General features: G+C 41.5%; 1 protein-coding gene across 8 annotated transcripts in view; it reads right to left on the bottom strand.

Annotated features, from left to right (window-relative positions):
- Positions 1-15553, bottom strand: part of LOC140186863 (non-muscle caldesmon-like) — a 239519-nt gene that overhangs the window by 166783 nt on the left and 57183 nt on the right. The window contains exon 1 of one of the 8 annotated variants that reach the window (XM_072241552.1): positions 15402-15532. The exons of the other annotated variants lie outside the window; for them this stretch is intronic. The gene's annotated coding sequence lies outside the window, so the exon portion shown is untranslated. Of the gene's footprint in view, positions 1-15401; positions 15533-15553 lie in introns of those variants that run through there. 8 annotated transcript variants of the gene reach the window in all.

Genomic DNA, 15553 nt, shown 5'->3' with positions numbered 1-15553 from the left:
ATCAGGCAGCACCAATGGATGGGAATAGACAGTCGACGTTCCAGGCTGAGGCCTTTCATCCGGACTGGAAAGGAAGTGGGTAGAAGTCAGAATATGAACATGGAAGGAGGGCAGGAAGAAGAACAAGGTGGCTGGTGATAGGTGAAACTGGGAGAGAGGGAGGGGGTGAAGTAAAGAGCTGGGAAGTTGATTGAACAATAGATAAAGGGCTGGAGAAGGGGGAATCTGATGGGAGAGGACAGAAGGCCATGGAAAAAGGGAAGGGGGAAGGAGCACCAGAGGGAGATGATGGGCAGGTAAGAAGAGATGGTGTGAGAGGGAAACAAGAATGGGCAATGGTGAAAGAAAGTTGGTGGGGTGGGGGGGGGGTTCAATTAACGTAAGCTTGAGAAATCAATGTTCATGCCATCAGGTTGGAGGTTACCCAGACATAGATATAAAAACCTTTACCTGAAATCTAACGGCTATTAGAAAGCAGCACTGTTAGAAAGCAGCACTGCACTATACCAATTAAAGATATCATTTAGTAAAATTTAATTACTTGCAAACGTAAGCTGAAGTAAGATGGGTCATGCAAACCAGAAGGTGCAAGACCTGCTTGTGGTGTGGTAACCACCTTGCTGAGGATGTCTGTTACTACCTTAAGGCTATTTAAATCAAATAGATGTAAATATATTATTGATTGCAAGAATCAAAAGGCCAAGTTTGAAAAGTTTCTGTCAATGGATAGAAACAGTCAGATTGGGGGTAATTCTTTTCTCATCATAAAGAAAGCTGACATTTATTACAGTACTCCCACGATACACATAACTCGCAGTGGATTCCAACGATGACAAGCGTATATCCTGGGGCTGCTACACATAATAATCTACAGCATTATCCCTCCTGGCAAACAATTAGCTTCATGAAATATTTTCATTCTAAATGTTTGCCAGGTAATTGTCAGCAAGTTATATTTGAAATAAATATGTAACTGCACAAACGAATTTTAAGTGCTATGCTTGGAAACGGAATAGAATAGTTGGGAATGTCAGTTGAGTCTTTTGCAGTCTCAGTGTAGTCAATAAGGGTTACACGACAATGGCATCGGCAACTTATATGTCAAGGGGATTTGAATATTTGGCCGAATAAGCCAAATCAGTGCAATGAATTTCAGAGCGTTTTAAATAGAAACATTATTCATCAGTCCAATTCATCAAATCAAACATCTTCCAAAATGCACAATCAACTGCATTCAAGAGATCTAAATAATTATGAAAGAATATTCCTTTGTTCTACTTTGGTTTCTAACAAGTCCTAGTCAATATTCAAAGTGTGTCAAACTAATTGCCCTCATGAGCCAAAGAGAATGTTAACACAGCTATCTCAAGGATGCTGTCTGTATGAATTCCTCATTCCAAATAAGATAGAAGTCTCCACAAAGTAATAATGAAAATTATCATACTTAAAACTGAAAAACAAAATAAATATAATACGGAGAGTCTTAGTATCTCAGCTCCAAGTTTTGTTTGATAGGAACAGAAATCAGATAATTGGACACAGATCCAGCTGTCAGGAATTTACCCTGGTATGTAAACTATGAGATGCCTTGGGTGGATAGAAGAACAAGGGTTTGATTTTATTGAGATAATAAAGTCTATGCCAGAAAAGCTTATCAGGAGCTGAGGGACAGATCCAATAACCATCCAGGACTTGTTAACCTTCATGCCTAATTCCTAGTAGAAAGTAAATCCCAGGAAAAGTAAGTACTTGGATGACACCATTGGTATAAACATATATTTATCCTTGAATGTTGCAATCAAGAATCTGCAGGATCCAATATTTTTATTTAAAGAGATGTGGTAGTTACCCATTTAAAAGTCTGTTTGGCTATTGATGATCCAACAGGGAGATGGAGAAACTTTTCTAGAGACAGCAGGTGTTAGAGTTCCATAACAATTTTCGACTGTCATTTCCTCTACCAGCAATATCATTTCAGACAATACTGAGTCTTACATGGCTTGTTGAGTTCCCTCACAATGCTTCAAACTTAACAATAAAATATCAATGATGCTCACAAACCAAAAAAGGCTATAGCATGTTGGCTTGGTCTGACACTGTCTGTTGGTCATCACAATTGCGTCCCTTTGATGGATAATTTAAACATCTGCTTATTTTTCTGGGCACTCAGCTTCTTGCCAGGAATTCAGATGCAGCATCATCAAATACTGAATGGTTTTAGGATCTGTGCCTGAATTTCTGATAAGCTTTTCTGGCACAGAACTTGTTCCACCAATAATAATCTCAGGATCGTATATGGTGACGTAGACTTGCTTTGATCATAAATTTACTTTGAACTTTCTAACATTATCCCTCAGTCAGGACCTACAGATGTTTCTGGTTGATCAGACAAAACCCGGCAGACATTTGTTGGAAGACTCATCGGCAATGTTTCATTCTCTATTCCCGAATTATACAAGGTTCTAATTAAATTGGTTTATTATGGTCACATGTGCTGAGGGCAAGTAATTTACTATACTTGTACACAGTTCATAGAGATCAATTCATTACAACAGTGCATTGAGGTAGTACAAGGTAAAACAATAACCAAATACTGAACAAAGTGTTACCATTACAGAGAAAGGGCAATCTAAGTAGAAAATAAGGTGCAAGATCATAAAGAGGTAGACTGTGAGGTTAAGAGTCTATCCTATTATACTGGGGAACTGTTTAATAGTTTGAGAACAGCGGGATAAAAGCTGTGCTGAAGGCAGCAAGAAGGATAGACAAAGTCCATGGAGGGATTCATGGAATTGGTTTCTATAATGTTCTGAGCTCTGTTCACAACTCTCGGTAGTTTCTTTTGATCACCAGCTGTGATGCATCTGGATAGAGCTGTTTATATGGTGCATAGATGAAAATTGGTGAGTGTCACAGGGAGCATGACAAATGTCTATAGCCTTCTAATGAAATAGAGACACTAATGAGATTTCTTTGCTGTGGTGAGAATGTAGCTAGACCAATGTCCACTCCTAATAACTTGAGTTCCTCTTTGAACTTAGCAGAGTTCAAATTAACTCAACAAATTTAAACATTTGCCATGATCCAACACAACTTTAACTACCATAGGTAGACAGTTATAGATATTCTATCCCTTAGAATATGCCAATAATTTTCCTATTTTTCTCCTTTGGCTGCATTAAACATTACAAGGGCCCCAGTCCATTACTTACCAGGTCCCAATTCTAATGCCTGTCAGCCGTTTGCCCCTGACCACCAGACCAATTCCCGATGGAGAACTGGATTTCCTCCCTTCTGCCAGCTCTAATGGTTCTGATCACCAGCCAGCTATAGTTGACCAACCCCAAAAACACCCAGAGTAGAAACCATCACCATCAAATGGTAACTCCTCAGGTCTCCAATCAGATGCCCATTTTTCCCATTGTATTCTCACAACACGAAGTAAATTGTGCCATTGTAGGTCAATAGCTCCTAATTCCTTGGGCCTGCTTAAATTTACCATGAGACCTACACCCAAACCAGCCAGTGATGCACTGTCAAGGAATGCTATAGTACAGCTTTCAAAGGACACTTCAATTCCATGGGCCAGGTGCTTGCCTTAATAGCAGACTTCCCTTCCAGTTGCTAACGGTTTCATCTCACAAACGTGCAGGTCGGTGGGTTAATTTGGCACGAGAAATTGCCCCAATATGGTTGAGAGGTAGAATCGGCAGGGAGGAAAGGTGGGGGACCGCGCAGCGAATATTGACAGAAATAATGAGTGGTGATTGCTATTGCTCTGAGAGCCGGACGAGCTCAAGATGGCATCCTTTTGAGTCATAAAGAAATACAGAAACATGGGAGAAAATCTGTATCATGTTTCACAGCTCACTGCTGTTTATGGAAATTATTAAAGAAAGAATTAGTCATGTAGTGAAGCAGTAGTTACGAAAACAGAGTAGTGCTGGTCAATATGATGTACCGGTGATAAATTAACTGATGCAATCAAGGTAACTGGTTAAATTGGCAAAGTAAATGATATAACTCTGCTGTGAAGAAATTTACATCAGTTTCACCCCTGTGACTCACCTCTCTGTGGAACAGAAAGGATTCAGTCATTTGGTTCCTCCCCCTACTAAAGAACAAAGAGGAACCAGTCATTTGGTTCCCACTGGAGAGTTACTGAATTCAGCTACTCTGAGGAGGCATTAGTGGAGAACACCCTGACTGGTAGCTGAGGAGAAACCTTTGAATTAATCTGTTCTCACAGAAATCCCACTAGCTGACAGAAATTGGAATTTGAGCCTCTTGCTTGAGGATTTTGCATAATACAACGGGGCCCAAGTCTCTTCACATGCAGATTATAACACATTTCATTCTGGTTGGCACAGTAAGTTCAATATTCTAGCAAAAGTTGGTAAGTGACAAATAACATTTGTGTCACAACATGCGCAGTAATGATCAGCTCTAAGAAGAGTGAGTTTTAATTCACCACCTTCGTTATTCAATGGCATTATTTACACCTAGTCTCTATCATCCACTGCGCTCAAGGGGCCAGAGAGGTGGGCATGGGGACCGAGGACATCCGTGGGCTGTCCCAGATCGGTGTATGAGGGCCAGTTGGTCAGCTTCCTCAGAGTTCAATCCTCGATTTTGGGGCCTCGCTGTTGGCCAGTCTGGTGGGTCAACACAAAGGATAATCAGAAGTCCAGAAGCCATAACCTGAGGGCCAAAGCCTGTAGGCTGGAAGCCTGTCCTGCAGTTGGAGGACTGTCTATGTGTATGGGTGGGAGGGGGGAGAGAAGAAAGGGGCTTTTGTTGTTGTTGTTCTGTTGTGTTTTCTTGTGTTCTGAGCAGTTCTGCCATGCACTATGGGCATGCTATGTTGGTGCCAGAAAGTGTGACGATACTTGCGAGCTGGCCCCAGCACATTATTAGGTGTGTTGATTGTGAACTCAAGTGACCCATTTCACTGTACGTTTCAATAGATCTGAATCTGGTTCATCTGGAAGTTGCCACCGACAGCAACCTTAACTAGACCGTTGGCTACAAGTGCAGGTCAGAGTTGAGTGCCCTGCAGTGAATGACTCATCTCGACACAGCAATTATTTTACACCAAATTCTGTACACGATGGAACACTTTCTGTTTGTCAACACTTAGGAAGCTCAATCCTATCCAGGACTACCCCAACACTTAACTGGCACTTACTTACCACCCCAAACATTCCTTTCTCCTGCCACAACTGAGTGGTGGATGCAATGCGTATACTCTAGCTACTCTAGCTGTTCACTCTAGCTACTGCAACAGCAACTCCAAAACCTGTAAATGTTACAGCCATGAAAGGCAAAGGCAGCAGGTCTATGAAAATACTGCCACCTCTAGGTCCCCTTCCAGGTCACAGACTTTATCGGTATTAGGTCTAAATCTTGGAGCTCCCTTACCAGAGGCACCATGGGAGAACCGTCAACCAGACAGACTGCAGAGGTTCATTAAGGCAGATCACCACCACGTTGCTAAGGGTATTTAAGGATAGGAAATAAATGCTGTAATTTGCAGTGATGCCCAGATGTCAAAAATTAAAAGAAGAGAACACCTGATCTGGGAAGAGAATCAAAGCCAAAGCTACAAACTAAGATCTGGGGTGGGACCATCAGGGCACAACAGCAGCAACTAGTCCATGGCCCTGTGGCTTGCTCTGAGGCTCATCAGGGAACAGTAAAGTCAGGCAGGGTGATAGTGATAGAAGATTTGATAGATGGGGGATGGACAGCTGATTCTGTGGCCTTGATATCTCAGAGGAGCTGCAGAAGATTCTCAAGAGGCAGGGTGAGCAGCCAGAGGCCAGCATGCACATTGGCACTAATGACATTGGTGGAAAGGGGGAAGAGGTCCTGTGCAGTGAGTATAGCGAGTTGGGGAAGAGGCTGAGCAGGATCTCCAAGGTAGTAATCTCTGGACTACTCCCAGTACCACGTGCTAGTCAGGGCAGGAATAGGATGATAGTACAGATGAATGAGTGGCTGAGGAAGTCGTGCAGGCAGTGGGGTTTCAGATTTGTGTGTCATTGGGATCTCCTCTGGACCTGAACCTAAGGGGGACCAATACTCAGGGGAAGGTTTGCTAGAGCTGTTGGGGAGGGTTTAAACTGATTTGGCAAGTGGAGTGGAACCAGATAGACAGAGCTGAGGATGGGACAATTGGTATACACGTCATTGCATTGTGTATTGAGACTATGAGGAAGGATAAGCAGATGATTGGTAAAATCACAGTCAGTGCGGTGAGTTGAAGTGTAACATGCAAGCAAAAAGAGTGATGAACATTTGAATGCACACAGTGTACAGAATAAGGTAGATGAGCTTGTACCACAGTTAGAGATTGGCAGGTATAATGTTATGGACATCTACTACTACTACGTCAACTCAGGCCTAGGGGGACATCACTGAGTCGTAACTGAAAGAACATCATAGTTGGGAACTTAAAATTCAAGGATACACATTGTACTGAAAGGACAGGCAGATGGAAGAGAGGATGGGGTGGCTCCATTGGCAAAAAATGAAATTAAATCCTTCGAAAGAGGTGACATAGGATTAGAAGATGTAGAATCCTCGTGGGTAGCATTTAGAAAATGCAAGGGTAAAATGACATTGATGGTAATTATATATAGGCCCCTGAAAACTAGTCAGGATCTGGGATACAAATTGCAACAGAGGTAGAAAATACATGCAAAAAGGGCAATATCACATGAGTCATGGGTGGATTTCAATACGCAGGTAGATTGGGGAAGTCAGTCTGGTGCTAAGTCCCAACAGAAGAAATTTGTAGAAAGCCTATGAGATGGCTTTTTAGAGCATTCTGGTTGAGCTCACTAGGGGGAAGGGCAATTCTGGATTGAGTGTTGTGTAATGAACCAGATTTGATTAGGGAGCTTAAGGTAGAGGAACACTTCGAGGCAGTGATCATAATATGATAGAATTCACGCTGCAGTTAGAGAGGGAGGAAATAAAGTCAGATGTATCAGTATTACAGTGGGGTAAAGGGAATTACAGAAGCATGAGAGAGGGGTTAGCAAATGCTGATGATTGAAAGGGGATACTAGCATGGATGACAGCACAACAGCAATGGTTGGAGTTTCAAATTTGTTGAAATTCTTTGAAGAAATAATAGGCAGGAGAGACAAATGAGAGTCAATGGATATTACTTGCTTAGATTTTCAGAAAGCCTTTGACATGGTGCCACACATGAGGCTACTTAACAAGAAAAGAGCCCATGGTATTATAGAAAAGTTAGTCCTATGGATAGAAAATTAGTTGACTGGTTGACGGCATAGTGGGAATAGAGGGGGCCTTTTCTGGTTGGCTGCCAGTGACTAGTGGTGCTCCATACGGGTCTGTGTTTTGACCACTTCCTTTCACGTTGAATGTCTTTGATTTAGATGATGGAATTGATGGCTTTGTGCCCAAGTTTTCAGATGATACAAAGATAGATGGAGGTGTAGATAGTGTCAAGGAATCAGCGAGTCTGTATAAGGAGATACACAAAAGAAGTGGCAGATGGAATTTAGAGTAGGGGAGTGTATGGTCATGCTCTCTGGTAAAAGGAATAAACGGTATGGACTGTTTTCTAAACGGGGAGAAAAAAAATCAGGAGGTGCAAAGGGACTTGGGACTTGGAAGTCGTGCAAAGTTCGCTAAAGGATAACTTGCAGGTTGAGTCGCTAGTAAGGAAGACAAATACAATGTTAGCATTCATTTTGGGGGGACTAGAATGTAAAAGCAAGGGTGTAATAATGAGGCTATACAAGATATTATTCAGACTGCACTGAGTTGGTTTGAGTATTGTGAGCGATTTTGGCCTTGGAGAGGGTCCAGAAGAGGTTCACAAGAATGATTCCAGGAATGAAAGATCTATCGTATCAACAGTATTGAAGGCTCTGGGGCTGTACTCACTGGAATAGAGAAGAATGAGGAAGGATTTCATTGAAACCTATCAAATATTGAAGGCTTAGATAGAGTGGATGTGAATAGAATGTTCACTTTGGTGGGGGATTCAAGTGCTAGAGGGCACAGCCCCAAAATAGTGGTTTGTCCAATTAGAGCAGAGATGAGAAGAAATTTCTTTAGCTAGATTGTGGTGAATCAGTGTAATTCATTGGTGGATGACTTAGGAAGCCAAGTCATTGAGTATATTTAAAGCAGAGGTATACGTCTTGATTAGTGAGGGAGTCAAAGGTTATGGGGAGAAGACTGAAGAATGGGTTTGGAGGGATAATAAATCAGACATGACAGAAAATGGTGCAGTAGACTTGATGGGCTGAATGGTGTAATTCTGCTCCTCTGCTTTATGGTCTAAAATGGGCTCAATTCACCAATATACGAGCTATCTATCCAGAGTTAGGTTTCAATCTAATTTAAGGTCTACTTGCTTTAAATATGTAAAACAGCAAAGGGACTATTTATGTTAGCACATCGAATCTTTGCTGTTAAAATACTGAAAAATATCACCTGAACAAGAGTATCAGGACTCTTTTACTCAAACCTTGGGACACTTTGGATCCACAGGTAAGCTCCCCTCAAAATTTTCAAAGGTGAATTCCCAGTCATAATTCCCATCATATTCTTCTTTGCAAAACCGATATGATATTTCAGTCGCAACAATATCTGAGAAGAATTTGGATACCACAATTGGATCATGTTCACATTTATAAGTAATTCCTCTCTAATCTCACCCCCCCCCCACTTTATTGCTTTCTCCTCTCTTTAACGTCTTTGACCAATCTTTCAAGGACTCTACTACTCATTCTCATTTTTTTCCGCATTTGCAGTCTGCATTCTTTTGCACATTGATTGCTTGTCAATTGTTGTTTGTGTGTAGTTTTTCGTTGATTCTATTGTATTTCTTTGTTCTACTGTGAATGCCTGCAAGATAGTATATGGTGACATACAATCAGTGTCCACTTTATTTGGTAAACCTGCTCGATCATGAAAATATCTGATCGGCCAATCATGTGGCAGCCACTCAATGCATTAAAGCATGGTCAAGCAGTTCAGCTATTGTTCAGATCAAATCATCAGAATGGGGAAGAAATGTGAGCCAAGTGACCTTGACTGTGAATGATAGTTGGTGCCAGACAGGGTGGATTGAGTATCTTAGAAACTGCTGGTCTGGGACTTTCATGCAACACCTTGTTAATGAGAGAGGTCAGAGAAGCATACAGGAAGCCAACAGTGAGTCAAATAACCACATGTTACAACAATGACATGCAGAAAGAGCATTGCTGAATGCACAAAAATTCAAGCCTTGAAGTAGGTGGGCTACAGCAGTAGAAACCACGAATATGCGATCGCTCACCCATCCAATCGCCCAACTTCACCCACCCATTCCCACCTCTTCTCCACACCCTCTAATATTTTCTTTCTGGCTTCAGTCTCCATGCGCTCCTCATCTCCAAGTCTGGTTTGTTTCCGCATAAAAGGCACCATATAAATTAAAACTGTTTCGTCCTGTAGTGAACACAGTGGTCAAGTTATAGCCTTGAAACTTCCTTTTTGATTCTATTTGACTTCTAGGCCCTTCTTTGAAAAAAATATTATCTAACCTTAAAAGAACTTTCAATGTATCTGCCAATTGTTTGAGTTTAATCCTATTAAGGTGCAATTCGACAAAAGCAGAGGTTTCAGATTTCTCCCTGTGCAGCTGGAAACAATTTCATATGTCTCTGTGATGACAACTTATAGTATTATTAGGAAAATGTCTAGAGCAGACCACACATACTAATTGTTACGTTGAATAAGTTTTGAAAATCGTAGCAGCAAAACTACTGTTGTGACAGGAGTGATACTCGAGGAGTTTTGTCGTTTGCTCTTGCAGCCACTGTCGTCCTCTTCAGAAGTACAGACTGTTGTGACCGATGACAAGGACTGGAAGGTGAGTGGGAAGGTCATTGTTCTGAAGTCATTAATTGAACTTAATACTGACAACAGATAACTTCAACCAGAAGTAGCCAGAGGGATCTTGATTTTCCTGTGCATGGATCACATACTGGCAGCTGTAGCAAGTAGTTAAGGTGGCAATTTTTTTCTTTTTGTTCTTTATTCCCCATACTCACAATACTCATTACTCACATAATGTAGAAAGTTGGGATAATACTCCTGAGCCTCTATAGACACAGAGTAGAGAGCATCCTAACAGGCTGCATCACTGAGTAGGACAGAAACAACACTGTGACATTCAGGAAGGCTCTACAACGGTAGGTAAAACTGCCCAATGCATCACCAGCACCAACCTACCCACCATCAGGGACGTATATAGAGAAAGGTGCCAGAAAAAGTCCCACAGTATCATGAAGGATCCCACCCACCCTGCTGTTCGTCCCACTCCCACCAGGGAAAAAGCTACGCAGCATCCTCACCTGGATCACTAGACTCAGAAGCATTAGTTCTTCCAAGCCAACGCACTGATCAACAGCTCCAACCTTGAATCCACCCCAACACCACTGTAAATATACACTTCACATCTGATCACTGTAAAGTAAAGGCATCCATTAGTCTGCGAGACCATGGATCTGCACCTGGAAAGTCTTCACTCTCCAGGGCGCAGGCCTGGGCAAGGTTGTATGGTAGACCAGCAGTTGCCTATGCTGCAAGTCTCCCCTCTCCACAACACCAATGTTGTCCAAGGGAAGGGCATTAGGACCCATACAGCTTGGTACCAGTGTTGTCGCAGAGCAATGTGTGATTAAGTGCCTTGCTCAAGGACGCAACCCGTTCCCTCGGCTGGGGCTCGAACTCACGACCTTCGGGTCGCTAGTCTAATGCCTTAACCAGTCGGCCACATGCCCACACTGTATGCACATACAATCAGTCCATGTATACAACCGCTACCTGCACATTGTGTTTTATAGGATTGCTTTTATATTTATTGTGCATTTTGTTGTGCTATTTATGCTTATTTTGTTTCATTATGCGACACCAGATCCGGAGTAGCAATTATTTCATTCTCCTTTACACTTGTGTTGTGAAGAATGACAATAAACTACCATGAAACTTTATTGAAATGGATACAAGTTTAGACATTGGGAATTATTGTTACTGTGGTTGGTTGGTGGCGCAGTGGCATCAGCGCCGGACTCCAGAGCAAAGGCTCCTGAGTTCGAATCCAAGTCGGGCCACCCCCCCAAGCTCACTTTCCATCCATGCCAGGTTGAGCATTGAGCTAGCCACTCAGCCTTGTGAAAAAAAAAGGGTTGAGTCAGGAACGTTCATATCATGACCCGGTTACTCCGAAAGGAGACCAATCCTGACACCACGCGCCAGACAAGTATGGCTGACTGGTGCGACACGTTAAAAAAAAAAATTGTTACTGTAAGTCTGTACAGTTTGGGTTTCCTTGTTGATGAAAGAATATGTTAGTACTGGAGTAATCCAAAAGGATTCACTGGTTAATTCCTGGAATGAGAAGGGTGACCTATCATGAGTGACTAAAGATATTAGACCTATATTCTTTAGAGTTTAGAAAAATGAGGAATAAATTTTTGAAGCAATCAAGATCGCTTAGATTAGATTATGAGGACACACAGTCCTCTTTTATTGTCATTTAATAATGCATGCATTAAGAAATGATACAATGTTTTTCCGGAATGATATCACAGAAACATGACAAACTGACTTAAAAACTGACAAAGACCACATAATTATAACATATAGTTACAACAGTGCAAAGCAATAATGTAATTTGATAAAGAACAGACCATGGCACAGTAAAAGTCTCAAAGTCTCTTGAAAGTCCCATCATCTCACACAGATGGTGAACCTCCAGCACCACAAACTCGCCGATGCAGCATCCTGGAAGCACCCAACCACAGTCCGACTCCGAGTCCGTCCGAGAACTCCAAGCATCAATTGGGATTGCAGTTAGTATGACACTATTACAGTGCCACTGACCCGGATTCAATTCTGCTCCGTGTTTAAGGAGTTTTAAGTTCTCCTTGGGACTGTGTGCTCTGGTTTCCTCCCACATTCCGAAGGTGTACAAGTTAGTGGGCTAACTGGCCTCTTGGGCAGTATAAGTTTGCTGGGCCGCATGGCCTGTTACTTTGCTGTATCTCTAAATTTAAAAAGTAAGACCAGAAGATATGGTAGCAGAATTAGGCCATTTGGCCCATCAAGTCTGGTCTGCAAGTAAAATAATAAATAATCCCAATAGAGAGAGACAGAGGTATAAAGATGCTCCTAGCAGGAGAAGCTGGAAAGAGAGGAGATACTGTAGTTACAAGATTTGGGAACAGTTTTTAAAACTGAGGTGCATTGGGAACAACTTCTTGTGGAGAGTTGAGAATGTCTGGAATTATCTACCCTAGAGGAAAAGACAATAGTTTGAAAGATTTAGGGATCAAGGGCAATGGGAACTAGCACAATAAAGAAGGTCTGCCAGATCAGCTATGATCGTATAAAATGGAAAGGCACTCTTGAGTGGTTGAGAGGCTTACTCTTGCTCCGATTTTTTTTTAAATGTTCTTTTTCTTTAATGTGGCTGAAGTGTGATGTGCATTTTAAGACAATGATTTACCAACAGGAAGCATGAGGGTTTATTGAAGCACTTCATTAATATCAATAAACTGTGTAAAATTCCAAACTCACATTGCCATAGCAACTCACAAACAAGAGAAAATCTGTAGCTGCTGGAAATCCAAGTAACACACACAAAATGCTGGAGGAACTCAGCAGGCCAGGCAGCTTCTATGCAGACATCGACTGCACTTTCTCCCCCATAGATGCTGCCTGGCCTGATGAGTTCCTTCAGCATTTTGTGTGTGTTGCCATGACAAAATTTCTTTAACTGTTACTTGTAATTCCATTTCAAATACCACAATTTCCTGTGGTTATTAATTTAGTCCTTGAAGGATTTAATTTACCAAATAATGCCTGAAATGGTTATTTATTCTTGATTCAGATTATACACCTTTTATATTCTTTCCGCTAAAATTTTAACATAAATACACTATTCTTTAAGTGCTCTTACTTTCCCCAGGTCCCTTGAATCCTGCTTCAGGCTGCTTTAAACAGACAGCCATAACAGACAGGATCTCCTGGTAGCCACCCACTTCAACTTTGCTTCCTATTCCCATTCGGATATGTCCATACATGGCCTCCTCTACTGCCATGATGAGGCCAAACTCAGGTTGGAGGAGCAACACCTCATATACTATCTAGGTAGTCTCCAGCCCCTTGGTATTAACATAGAATTCTCCAACTTCTGGTAATTCCCTCCCCCTCCCTTCCCCTATCCCTATTTCGTTCTGCCCCCTCCCCCAGCTGCCTATCACCTCCCTCAAGGTTCCGCCTCCTTCTACTTCCCATTGTGCTTTCCCCTATTCCTTCTTCACCTTTCCTGCCTATCCCCTCCCCCACCCCTTTATCTTTCCCCTTACTGGTTTTTCACCAGCCTTCTCCTTCCCACCCTCTCCCATCTTCTTTATAGGGCCTCTGCCCCTTCCCTCTACAGTCCTGACGAAGGGCTCCGGCCCGAAACGTCGACTGATCATTTCCACGGATGCTGCCCGACCTGCTGAGTTCCTCCAGCGTGTTGTGAGTGTTGCTTTGACCCCAACATCTGCAGAGTATTTTGTGCTTTAAACAGATCTATTGTCTTTTCTCTAATGGATTTGAAAACCTCAAATTAATTCAAGATTTAAATTCTCCTCAATAGTTGTCTCAAGAGCCTGGAGTCAGCTTCAGTTTACACTAATGAATACCCTAGACTTCTCTGATGTGCTACAGCCTGCAGCTGGTCCTTGGATCATTACTTCAGTTTTACCTGACGTATCTTTTGGGCTCCAGACAATGTTAACTCATCACCCTGAAGATCTGTCCTGGCCAAGCAAAGCCACCCACACTCTCATCTATTATTTCCACATGACAGCATGACTTCATCAGCCAGAATGTTGCTGAGATACTATCTCATAACAGTGGGAAACTATTAGCACTAAAAACATGATCTCTAATGTAATTTAACCTTGGGGTTTACTGATTGCTGCTCCACTGAAGGTATAGTTGTACGGTTGCTAATATTTTATCGGAAGATAATTTCTATTTCTTACAGAATTTATCTTACAACATTGCTGTCTAACACTGTTTTAAGATTTGAAAATACCAAATGACTTAGGAAACAAGTTCTCTCAAACATAATATTAGTAAAAGAAAGTGTTATTTTTCCATGTACCATTTTAAAAGAGACATCAAATTTAAACATGGATTTTTCCTTTTTTTTCCCATTACTTGGGGAATTGTTCTTTTAAAGAAGTTCACATTAGAAGAAACCCATAAAGATGTCAGATTTGATAGAGGATCTCTGAATCTCTCCACTCATCTTGCCAATCTTTCTGTCCAGCACACCCACAAGAGGTTAGAGCACACATCTTGCACAGCACTGGACAATCATCAAGCCCCCCTTTCTGCATCTCACCAGAACATCTGCCCTCTTGCTCATAGTGTTTTGTATCCTGGCCTCATTGTGGGTGACTGTACGTCCTGGCATTTGACAAAAATCTGATTCATTGCTTCCTCTTCACATCTTGCTTAATACACAAGACACTTCATTCCATATCTATAATATTATTGTTTTGGCCCTAGCTACAGCAATTACATTCAATTCTACCTCGTTCTTATGAATGTAGACATAGAAGACTAGGGTGATCACAGAGTACCCGAGAAGCATTCCCTGCCTTAGACAACACCATCCAAAGATATTAACAGAGTTCTCTTTCTGTACTGTTCATGTGAACTTGCTTTTTTTGCAATTTGTTAATGCCGTTATTTAAATACTAAGATGTAGAAAACCAACAGGCTATGTACTACTTCAGTATCTCACCATAGATTTAGAAGACTAAATGTAATTTTACAACAGGATTCACAGATTGCTGCTACTCTGAAGATATATTTGCAAAGTAGCTAATCTTCAATAAAAAGGTAGAAATTGTACTTTTATGAAACTTATTTTCTAATATCACCACCTTAAATTGTGCTAAGATTTTACAGCACCAAATCCTGAAAATAAAAATGGCTTACAAAGCAATTTCTCAAATCTAAATGTTAGTAGAGTAACATTGATCACACTGCTAATTGTAAAACATAGAATAGGCCTCATTGCTCACAACAGTTGTGAGTAAGACAGAGATTAATGTTAATTATATGGTTTATTGTAGACTACCAGGATAAATGAGAACGCCAAGTCATCAAGAAACCACAACCAAAGGCAGAGGACAATTAATCTCATTAGGTATACTCACAGAGGTAATTGAATTGTCAACACTACTAAGCTGATCAAACACTGGTCTGCAAAACTACCGCAGAGAGCTTATTCACATACAGTAAGCCAGCATCCTTGCGGTATCTCTGGGGGAAAAGAATCAGTCAAAGAATCTTACCTAAAATGGTAAAACTTGGCAGTGTCACTATATAGCTAGGGTAGATTCTCTTCACTCGAGCATACAGTGACACCAACAATTCAAAGTACCCAGCAGAATCGGCTTTGATTCAACCAGCTTCCCGGTAACACACTGAAAAGGAGATAAGTTAC

Source organism: Mobula birostris, chromosome 23 (assembly GCF_030028105.1).
Source record: "Mobula birostris isolate sMobBir1 chromosome 23, sMobBir1.hap1, whole genome shotgun sequence".
In the NCBI taxonomy this organism is placed as follows: domain Eukaryota; kingdom Metazoa; phylum Chordata; class Chondrichthyes; order Myliobatiformes; family Myliobatidae; genus Mobula; species Mobula birostris.
This window is presented reverse-complemented; position numbering and strand designations above follow the sequence as displayed.